This window comes from Microtus oregoni, unplaced genomic scaffold (genome assembly GCF_018167655.1).
Source record: "Microtus oregoni isolate MIOR12 unplaced genomic scaffold, Mior012 000004F_ref0000308, whole genome shotgun sequence".
Lineage (NCBI taxonomy): Eukaryota > Metazoa > Chordata > Mammalia > Rodentia > Cricetidae > Microtus > Microtus oregoni.
Window position 1 is genome coordinate 41,514,050 of NW_024543063.1, and position 11,886 is coordinate 41,525,935.

An 11,886-nucleotide genomic window follows, 5' to 3' on the forward strand; every position below is an offset into this window, starting at 1 on the left:
TCAATTCCAGAGACGGAACCAGAAACCCAGAATCCAGGGGTAGAGAAGAGCAACCTGGAAGGCGCTTATGCCTCCACGTGACAGAGTCACCCTGAGGGGTTGCAGCTTTCAGCAACCGCATGCTCTGGTTTGCACCACTTAAGAACTGATCTTGCAAGGGAGATTTAAAAACGACTCAAAAAAGAGCAAACCACGCGGGCAGAGACTACGCGGGCCTGTGGAGCCTGTGGAGTTTAAATCCCACGTGGGGAGGCCAAGGCCACCGCTGCAAGGCACAGGCGGTGGCTGAGGAAGGGAGGGCTCCCGCCAAGCAGAACTCGCGGCCGGCAGCCGAGCGGGGAAAGGAGAGGTTCTAAAACCAAACGTTGGGCGCCAACTGAAGGCATAAGTCACAAACAATGCCACACCAGTTTGGAATTATGATTAATAGGGTGGTATTTATTTAAGGAGGAAAAAACTTACAGATCACTGTCCCAGGCAACAGCCCTCTATGCAACCAGGAAGGGAGTCTAGTCACCAGTGGAGCAGGAAGTGAAGAGAGAGAGGAGAGGGAAGTGGCCACTTTTTTAAAGGGAGAGAGACCACGCCCCAATGGGCTGGTATCTCAGCAGCTATAGGCTGGAGGAGCGGGAGGACCTCCCGCAACACCAAAGCCATAGGATACCTGCTAAGGAGAGCTGCTAACAGGGAGTGGAACCAGAATAAGAGAAAGAAGTGTGTTACAGTCAACAAAGCTGAAAGAAGTTGAAAATCTGAAGAATGTTTTGACATCAGACGTGGACATGAAGAATTTGAAGTTTGTTGAAAGTATGTGATCTAATTTTGGTTGGTTGGTTTTAAAAAAAATATAGGGAATTATAGTTAAGAGACTGCCTGAACTCAGAAGAGACCCTGACCTTGGACTCTTAAATATTGTTGAGACTGTAATAGGCTACAGGGACTTTTGAAGTTGGACTAAATGCATTTTGCATTGTGTTATAGTTATAAGTCTATGGGGACAAGGAGTGGAATGTGGTGGTTTGACTAGGTTTGGCTCCCATAGACTCATGTGTTTGACTGCTTGGTTCATAAACTGTTGGGGGCTGTAGACCCCCAGACTCTAAATTTCCTGTAAACAACTTGCTTGCAACTGCTCTGAGCAAAACAACTTGTTTTCCTGTATTTGCAGCTGCTCTAAGCGCAAGACCCTCAGGAGTTCCTGATGGCGGGAGAGTGGTTTCTGGTGGGTTCGGCTGGAGCGTGACTATCAGTTAAGGATCCCCATATAAGCTGCCCTGGAACACAAAATAGGGGGCATTCTTGTTTCAAAGATGACCCGTGTCCGCATGTCTCTGTGTGCACAGGTGCCTCACTACGGGCATAGTACACGTAGTACAGGCAAACAGTACAATAAACATCCCACTATTAGAAGGTGTGGGTTTTTTGTAGTAGGTGTGGGCTTGTTGGAGTAGGTATGGCCTTGTTGGAAGAAGTGTGTCATTGTGTCAGGGTAGGCTTTGAGGTCTCATATGCTCAAGCTATGCCCAGGGTGACACACAGTTGCTTCTGTTGCCTGTGGATCAAGGTGGAGAACTCTCAGCTTCTCCAGCATCATATCTGCCTGCCTGCATAGTACCGTATCTCACCATGATGATGATGGACTAAACCTCTGAACTATAAGCCACCCATCATGTTTTCCTCCATAAGAGTTGCCACGGGACCTTAGTTCTCCTTCCTATCTTGAAAGATGGCAGCTGAGAAGCCTGGCATAGAAGAAACCTGCAGCCAAGAAGCCTGGCAATGATGCCCCTGCCGTCGGTGCAGCCAAAACAGATGACCCTACTGTTAAAAAGCCCAAGAAGGAAAAACCCCCTTGAAGCCGAAACCCTGCCTTGGTTAGAAGAATCGGCAGGTACTCCCAATCTGCTATGTATTCCAGAAAGATCTTGTACAAAAGAAAATACTCAGCTGTGTAAAGCAAGGTTAAAAAGAAGAAGAAAAAAAGAGGTCCTTGCTACTGTCATAAAACAGGTTGGTGGTGACAAGAATGGTGATTCCCCCGGTGGTTAAGCTTCAAAAAATGCCCAGGCACTATCCTACCGAAGATGTGCCTAGGAAGCTGCCAACCCACGGCAAAAAGCCCTTAAGTCAGCATGTGGGAAGGCTGCATGCCAGTATCACTCCTGGGACGGTCCCGATCATGCCCGCCGGGTGCCACAGGAGCAAGAGAGTGGTTTTCCTGAAGCAGCTGGGCAGCGGCTTGCTACTCGGGACAGGACCTCTTGCCCTCAACAGAGTTCCTCTGCAAAGAACACCCCAGAAGTTTGTCATCGCCACCTCTAAAATAGTTGATTATCAGCAAGGTTAAAATCCCCAAACACCTGACTGGTACTTACTTCAAGAAGAAGCACCTGTGCAAGCCCGCACCAGGAGGCGGCGATCTTTGACACAGAGGGAGAAATTTGAGATACAGAGCAGTGCAAGGCTGATCAGAAAACTGCGGACTGGCCGATTTTGCCAAAGATCAGAGCTATTCCTCAACTCCAGGGCTACCTGAGATCTCAGCTCTCTCTGACCAATGGGATGTAGCCTCACAAACTGGTTTTCTAAATTGCTAACAACCTGCTTAAACAGCTTCATGCTTTTAAAAAAAAAATTGCCATGGTCCTGGTGTCTCTTTACAGCAATAGAAACCCGAAGGCAACTCAGCTCTACTTAAGGGGCAGGCCACTGTCAGTTTGACCACACCACAGTGAGTATATAGATGACACAAATTGGATTTGTTTATTATTTTTTATTTTCATTTTTTGGGGGGAGGTCACAAGGAGGGAGGGCAGATGTAGAAAGACTGGGAAATGAATGTGGACATGGACCAAAGAGAACCCTCTACACAGCTGGAAGCAGGTAAACTAGACTCAGAGAACTAAAATTATATCTTCCATGTAATCCAGCCTCAGCACTTCTGGGAATTTACTCCAAGTTAGCAACAAGGACAGCTGCACCTTGCTGTCTACCATGGCACTACTCACAACAGCTAAATTATGGAACCAACTGAGGTGTCTGTCAGCATAGGGCATGGTGTATAAACATGCCAAGAGAGAGCATGGTGTATAAACACAATGAAATTTTACTCAGCCATTAAGAAGAATTAAATAATGCCATTTGCAATGTCTTAGCTAAGTTTTCATAACAATGCAAAATGCATTTTGTATAATTCTAAAAAGCCCCATAGCCTATCAAAGTCTCAATCTCTTGGGAGTTTCATGCAATCTCTTAACTGTAATCCCCTATAAAGTCAAAACCAACAAACAGATCACATACTTCTAACATATAATGGCATAGGATATACATTACTTTTCCAAAATGCAAAAAAGGGAGCATAGTGAGGAAATACTGGACCAACACAAGACAGAAAATCAGCTGGGCAAATTCTAAACTCTGCATCTCCATGTCTGTCATCAAAGCATCCTCAGATCTCCAACTCCTGTAAGCCTTGTTGACCGCAACACACTTCTTCCTCTCTGGCTGGTTCTATGCCCTGTTAGCACCTCTCTTTGGCAGCTCTGGCATCTCCAACATTTTGGGGTATCCAAGACAATTCAGGCTTCAACTTCACAGCTGCACACAATGGTCTTTCTGGGTCTCCTTTCAGGACACCCATGACACACGCCTGGCCTCAGCAGCTTTCCTTAGTCTCAGAAAGATTCTGTAGCCCCTTTCTTCTATTCTTGACTCTAAAGCCAGAACCACATGGCCAAAGCTGCCAAGTTCTGCTACTTTTTAAAGCTGGAACATGGCCACCCTTATTCAATTACAACTTCGCTAACTTTCTGTTTGCTGGTGTCCTTCACTGCCTAATCTTGGCTGTCCTGAACTTGATCTGTAGACAGACTGGCCTCAAATTTAGAGATCCACTTTCCTCTGTCTCCTGAGTGCTAGCATTCAAGGCCTACACCATCACACCTAGACCCAAACTGTCCCTTAATTCCTTTTCTCAGGTTGGAAACTTAGAAAGGTGGGATCTTTCCCTGAGGTCACCATTTCCTTTATTCCGTTCTTAATCTGTTTATCTCCTTGAACACAGGACTTAAATCCATTCCACTTCCTGGTGCCCTTTTTCCCCTCAATCTGTACATTTTGTATTTTTAATTGTTCAGCTTGCTCCTTTTCATTATAAATTTGTGTAATAACCACGTGACAGAGTCAATCCTAGGCTATTTTAAGATTTCCTTTGCCAATACAATTAATCCATATCTCTTTACTTTAGCCTCAGGCAGTCTTTTTGGACAAGGACAAAGAGCAGTAATATTCTTTACCAAAATATCACAAGAAAGATGGCTCAGCGGTTAAGAGCACTGACTGCTCTACCAGAGGTCCTGAGTTCAATTCCCAAAAACCACATAGTGACTCACAACCATCTGTAATGAGATCTGATGCCCTCTTCTGGCCTGTAGGCATACATGCAGACAAAACACTATATACATAATAAACAAATGGGTTTTTTTTTCTGGTTTTTCAAGACAGGGTTTCACCGTAGCTTTGGAGCCTGTCCTGAAATTAGCTCTTGTAGACCAGGCTGGCCTCAAACTCACAGAGATCTACCTGCCTCTGCCTCCCAAGTGCTGGGATTAAAGGTATGTGCCACCACCATCTGGCAAATGAATCCTTTTTAAAAAGAAAAGAAAGAGAGAGGGGGGAAGGAGGGAAGGAGAAAGGAAGGAGGGAGGGAAGGAAGGAAGGAGGGAGGGAGGGAGGGAGGGAAAGAAGGAAGGAAGGAAGGAAGGAAGGAAGGAAGGAAGCTTTCTAGACAACATACTAAAATTCTTCTCCTCTGAAACCTCTTGTGCCAGGACCCCACAGTTCAAATCACCCTCAGCACCACTGTCTCCCATTCTCTACTAGGATGGCCCATTAAGCAGTGTTTAAAGCATTCATTCCACTGCTTTCCTAATTGAAACTCCCAAAAGTCCAAATTCCTCCAAACAAAAGTATGGTCACGCCTATCACAACAATACCACAGTCCCTGGTACCATCTTTTGTCTTAGGGTTTCTATTGCTGTGAAGAGACTCAATAACCGTGACAACTCTTTGTTTTTTTTTGTTTTTTTTTTTTTTTTTTTTGATTTTCGAGACAGGGTTTCTCCGTAGCTTTTTGGTTCCTGTCCTGGAACTAGCTCTTGTAGACCAGGCTGGCCTCGAACTCACAGAGATCCACCTGCCTCTGCCTCCCGAGTGCTGGGATTAAAGGCGTGCACCACCACCGCCCGGCCCCGTGACAACTCTTACAAGGGAAAACATTTCATTTGTGCCTGGCACACAGTTTCAGGGGTTTAGTCCATTATCATCAGAGTGGGTGGCATACAGGCAGACATGGTGCTGGAGGAGCTGAGAGTTCTACATTTTGATTCGCAGGCAGCAAGAAGCGAACTGTGTACCACACTGGGTATAGCTTGAGCATATAAGACTGTGAAGCCTACCCCTACAGCAACACATTTCCTCCAACAAGACCAACCTCCAAGAAGGCAACACCTCCTGATAGTGCCACTCCCTATGGACTAAGCATTCAAACACATGAATCTATGGGGGCCATACCTATTTAAACGATCACAAGCAGGAAAATGGGGGCAATGGAGACCATCACATAATTAAGTCAGTCTCAGAAATGCTGTAGGACAATAGTCTTGTACTTTGTAAAGATTTATCACTTGTATTTTAATAAAACGCTGATTGGCCAGTAGCTAGGCAGGAAGTATAGGTGGGGCCACCAGGCAGGAAGTAGAAGTGGGGCAATGAGAACAGGAGAATTCTGGGAAGAGAAAAGGGTCAGTCTGCAAATGTCATCCAGACACAGAGGAAGTAAGATGAGAATGCCTTGCTGATAAAAGGTACCAAGTCACATGGCTAACACAGACAAGAATAATGGGCTAGTGGAAGATGTAAGAACTAGTTAATAAGAAGCCTGAGTTAATAGGTTAAGCAGTTTATAATTAATGTAGGCCTCTGTGTGTTTCTTTGGGACTTAACAACTGTGGGATCCAGGTGGGACAGAAACCTCGGTCAAGACAGAAAGACAAAAATTGCATGTTTTGCCGGGCGATGGTGGTGCACACCTTTAATCCCAGCACTCGGGAGGCAGAGGCAGGAGGATCTCTGTGAGTTCGAGACCAGCCTGGTCTACAGAGCTAGTTCCAGGACAGGCTCCAAAGCCACAGAGAAACCCTGTCTCGAAAAACCAAAAAAAAAAAAAAATTGCATGTTTTCTCTTTTGGGGGGCTCCTTGGTTTTTTTTAATGATACATAAAATTGTGTGTGTGTGTGTGTGTGTGTGTGTATGCACACATATATGAATGCTCTCACCCAAGGATGCATATATGGAAGACACAGGTCAATATTGAGTATCTTCCTCTATTTACTCCTATTTTTTGAGATAGTGTCTCTCACTGAACCCGAAGTTCACAGAATTGACTAGACTGGCTGCCCAAGGGACCCCAGGATCTGCCTGACTCTGCCCCCAGCCCCACTATAGTTACAGTTGCTTGCTGCCACACTCAGCCTTTACGAAGGTGTTAGACATCTGAACTCAGGTCCTGGAGCTTATGCAACAAGTGTTTTATCCACTGAGTGATCTGCCCAGCCCTATCTCTGCTTCATTACTACTCCATTATGTGGATATACCAAAGTTTATAGATCAGTTCCCTGTCGAAGAACCTCTTAGTTGCCTACCATATGAAGCAATTATGATTAATGCTGCTATGAACATTTGTGTGATGGTTTTTTGAGGGCATAAATTTTCAATTCATTTGGATAATCAAGCGTGTGGTTTCTCTGCCATATGAGAATACAATATTCATCCTCATGAGAAACTGCCTGTCCTAGCTTGATTTCTGTTACCACTGGCCAAACCATCTTGGGGGAGAAAATATTTTATTTGTCTTACATTTCCACATCACAGTCCATCACTAAGGGCCATCAATAGGAACTCAAGCAGGAACCTGGAAGCAGAAACCAAAGCAGAAAGAGACCCTGGGGAGATGTTGCTTAGAGACTTGTTCCCCTGGCCTGCCCCTACCTTCCTATGCAGCCCAGGACCACCTATCTAGGACCGGCACCACTTAGAGTGGGCTGAGCCCTCCCACATCAGCTAACAATCAAGACAATGCCCCACAGACATGCCTACCAGCCACTTAGAGTGGGCTGAGCCCTCCCACATCAGCTAACAATCAAGACAATGCCCCACAGACATGCCTACCAGCCAGCCTGGTGGAGGCATTTCCTCAGCTGTGGCTCCCTCTTCCTAGGTCTGTCTAGTTGACAGCCAAGATTGACCATCACACAGCCAAACCAAAAATGACCTCTGCCATTTTGTGTGTGTGTGTGTGTGTGTGTTTCCACCTACAATAAATGAGAAACTCTGATCCATATACTTGCCAACATTTACTCTCCTGGGATTTTGGCCATTCTCAGAAGTGCACCCTGATATCTGTCTTAATTTTTAATTCCCCAATGCCATATGCTGTGTGTGCTCCTGGGCTCATCGCCATCTGCACGTCTATGTGGTGTCTGTCCGGGTCTTGGCCCATCTTTTTTAACTGAGTTGTTTACTTTCTTATATTTAAATTCTCTGTTTATTGGAAGCAAGTCCTTTCTTGGGTCTGTGTGTCACAAATATTTTCTCTCAGTATATGGCTTCTCTCAGTCTTTTTTTTTTTATTTATGTATTGGGGGAGTGAGCACGCACATGCCATGCCCATGGGGGCATGGGGTTCAGATGACAACTTCCAGCAGTCAGTTCCCTCCTTCCACTGTGTGTAACCAGGGATCAAACTCAGGCTCTCAGGCTTGGCAGCAAGCACATTTACCCACTAAGGCCTCTCATCAGCCCAGCAGCCTCTTTACATTCTCTTTGGGGTGTATTATATGAGAGAAGAATCAGAAGAAAGGAAAAGAAGAAAATGTTTTTAACAAAAGAGAGAGTTTCAAGCAAGTTTAATTTTCTCTCAAGGTCTGTCCTTCTAGAGTTGTATTTAAACATTACTGTCAAGCCCAAGGTCTTCTATGCACTCTTTTAAAAGATTTATAGTTTTGAGTTTTAAATTTAGGTTTGTCACCTGGTTTGATTTCTATTACAAAGGTCTAGAGGCAGCCATTATTGGTCTCAGCCATTATTGTTCTTCCAGAGACCCAAGTTTGGTTCCCAGCACCTATATTGGACGGCTCATGATACCTATAACTTTAGTTCCAGAGGATCTGATACCCTCTTCTAACCTCTACACACACACATACACACACACACATCACACACACACACACACTGCAGAGAGAAAAAACATATAGACATAGAAGCTTTCACAATTTTGGGGGGTTCGGGGGCACTCCAAGATGGGTTTCTCTGTGTAACAGTCTTGGCTATCCTGGAACTCACGCTGTAGACCAGGCTGGCCTTGAACTCACAGAGATCCGCCTGCCTCTGCCTCCCAAGTACTGGGATTAAAGGTGTGTGTCACCACCACCCAGCCTACAAGGTTAATTTTAAAAAAAAAATAAAATAAAATAAACCAAAGTCTTGCAGAATGAGACAGTGTCTCTCTACATAGTATGGCCAGACTGGAAACCACAAAAATCCTCTTGCCTCTGCCTCTCAAGTGACAGGATGAAAAACGTGTGACTAACACTGGCTGAAAATTGCAAAACTACTTCAAATCTTATGTCTGTCTCTGTGTGTGTGTGTGTGTCTCTCTCTCTGTCTCTCTGTCTCTGTCTCTCTCCTCTCTCTCACACACACAAACAATAGTCACTTCGAAGGGAACAGCAGCAGCAGCAGGAAAGAGACTAGAACTGAACACAGAGAATGAGATCATATGTTTAAAACATGATTCATTTGTTTGTTTGCCTCTCTCCCTCCCTGTACCTCTGCCCCTGCCCCCGCCTCTTGAATGCTGGGCTTAAAAGCAGGTACCCATGCCTGGCTACCAGGAAGTGTTTGACTCTCAGGCTAGCCCACATTCAGCCTCTAAGTAATTGGCTAAGTGTGCAAGCAGTCCTGCTGGTGAGCAGCTCCCGCTGAACTAGATAGTGGCTGAGTTTCCTGCAATCACCTGTCTCTCGGTTGCGACTATGCCACGGAAGCAGCCGTGAACTTGGCTGTCACAGGTATGATCTGCGACATGGCTGTGTAGGCAGATGCTCCTGTACTTTTTAATTATTCATATTCCTTTCCATTCCAACACTGTTAAGAATTAAAATGTATCTCCCCAGAATTCGTGTTACAATCCTGACTTCTGGTGCTACGTAAGCCCTTTTGGAGACAGGGCCTTTAAAGTTGCAATTAGGAGTCAAACATGGTGGTATAGGAGTGTAAGCCCAGCACTTGGGAGGGGGAAGCAAGATCTTTGGTTCAGGGCCATTTTCAGCTACCCAGGCTGAGGCCAGTCTAGGCTAAAGAAACCCTGTCTCAAAACAAACAGAAGAGGGATGTTTAGGTTAAAATGAGGTTATTAGGGTAAGTATAACCCAGCATGGCTGGTATCCTTGTAATAATAATAAATTGGAGCCTGTGGTGGCGGTGACACTCTGGAGGCAGAGACAGGTGGATCTCTGTGAGTTCAAGGCCAGCCTGGTCTACCAAGTGAGTGAGTTCTAGGATGCTAGCTACAAGACAAGGAGAAAGGCCTCAGAAGAAACTAATCTGATACTTGGATCTTGAGTTTTAAGCTCAGAACTATAAAAAGATATGTTTTCCTTACTCAGGCAACCAGTATGCAGAATTTTGGTTGGGTTTCCTTCGGTTTGGTTTTGGGCGGGGTGCAGGGAGTCGAGACAAGCACTCATTGTGAAGTCTTGACTGTCCTGGAGCTTGTTCTGCAGACCTGACAGGCCCGACCTCTCTCTCAGTCCTTCTCCTGCCATTACCTCCTGGCTGCTGGAATGACAGGCTCACGGGTACTTCAGTCTGTCGTGCTTTGCTGTGCAGCGCACTTGGTCATGGAATGTTATTCAAACATTGGGGGTGGGGGGGAGACGTACTGATACACGCACAATAGAGATAGATCTCGAAAGCATTGTAGTGAGTGGCAGTATCAGGCACAAAGGCAAGCTCATAACATACGACTTCATTTCTACAAAATGTCCTGAAAAGACAGATACACAGAAACAAGCTCCGGGCTGGAGCAACAGCTCAGAGGTCAAGAGTGCTCGCTGCTCTTACACTAGACCTAAGTTCAGTTCTCCACATTCCTGTTGGACCACTCACAACTGTAGTATGAAGAACGGGCCGCGTCCTGTCACCCTACTAGCTTAACCCTGAAATAATTACACAGAAACTGTATTCATTTAAACACTGCCTGGCCCATTATTTCTAGCCTCATATTGGCTAACTTTCACATATTAGTTTAACCCATTTCCATTAAATCTGTGTTTTGTCACTTGACTGTGGCTTACCAGCATGAGTCTAACCAGCATCCCTCTCAGGCAGGAGAAGCACGGCATCTGCCACACTTCCCCTTCTTCCCAGCCTCCTGTTCTGTCTATTCTACCCACCTAAGGGCTGCCCTATCAAAAGGCCAAGGCAGCTTCTTTATTCAACCAATGAAATCAAACACAAATATAGAAGGACCTATGACTCCAACTCAAAGGGATCTAATGCCCTCTTCTGGCCTCCTTGAGAACTGCACACAATGTGGCATACATACACACAGACACATACCATACACATAAAGAAAAAAATAATAAACTAAATCTTTTTTTAAAGTACTGTCAGCCAGGCGGTTGTGGCACATGTCTTTAATCCCTGCACTCAGGAGGCAGAGGCAGGTGGATCTCTGTGAATGTGAAGTCAGCTTGGTCTACAGAGTGAGCTCCAGGACAGCCAGGTCTACACAGAGAAAACCTGTCTCAAAAAAGAAAAGAAAAGAAAAGAAAAGAAAAGAAAAGAAAAGAAAAAGTACAGTTGTGGTTTCAGTGTTTTGAGTACAGGAAAATATTCTAAAACTAAATAGTTGTGACAGTTACATAACCTTGTAAAAAATATTCAAAATCACTACATTGTGTACTGTAACATGGTGGGTGCATTTTAGAGCATGCGACCTGCATCTCAATTTTAAAAACACTTAAGATTTAATCAGATATTGCTACTGATCCCACAACCCTGACCTGAAGAATGGGGCTGACATCAGTCAGAATGAGAAGCACCCGCTCCCCTAATTTTGCCACGCATTCTCCGTTCTTTAAAGGTCCAGTATTCCCTCAATGAAGCATTTTCCTGTTCCGCTCCATAACAAGAAGGGCCCTGGCTGTCATCGTTCCTCGACTGACATGTGATTTGCTTTTATTTCCACAACACAGTGAATTTTGATAGATCACAGTAATTTCAATCCAGACGGATCTTTTGACTGTAGGAGTGAATTAGAAAGATATTTTTATATCGCCTATTTGAGATAACAGGTCTTAGCACCACGCTCCAGGCAAAATACATCAAAAGAATGAACTGAAGGTTAACTTTCCTTTTAGATCTCGATTTTTATAACATCACAAAAATCCTTGCCTAAAAGCAGCCGAATTATTCAATGGTGAGACATTCTATATTCACCACGTCCGGCCAGAGGTAAAGAACAAAGGCAGCGCAGAGACGCCCGGAAGGTGAGGTGCATCCGTCTCCTCGTTGTGCCCTTCGAGGTCTCCGTCCCAGAGCCACACACCAGAACCCTGTCCCAGCAAGCAAGGCAAGGAGAGACTTTCTGCTCTTAGGCCTGGTGCGCAAAGATAATTCCCACGTGAAAAGAAGTGATACAGATCCAAGCAATGAAACGTAATTTGTGTCAAACAATTATTACCATTTTATCCTACCCAAATCAGTCAATTAAATATAGCTGTGTGTCTAAATTAGTTTTAGATAGCTTTTAATTCCAACGT

At 44.9% G+C, this 11,886-nt stretch overlaps 1 pseudogene; it reads left to right on the forward strand.

The window, feature by feature from the left end:
* Positions 1-782: 782 nt before the first annotated feature.
* LOC121447330 lies at positions 783-2,589 on the forward strand (annotated as a pseudogene).
* Positions 2,590-11,886: the final 9,297 nt, after the last annotated feature.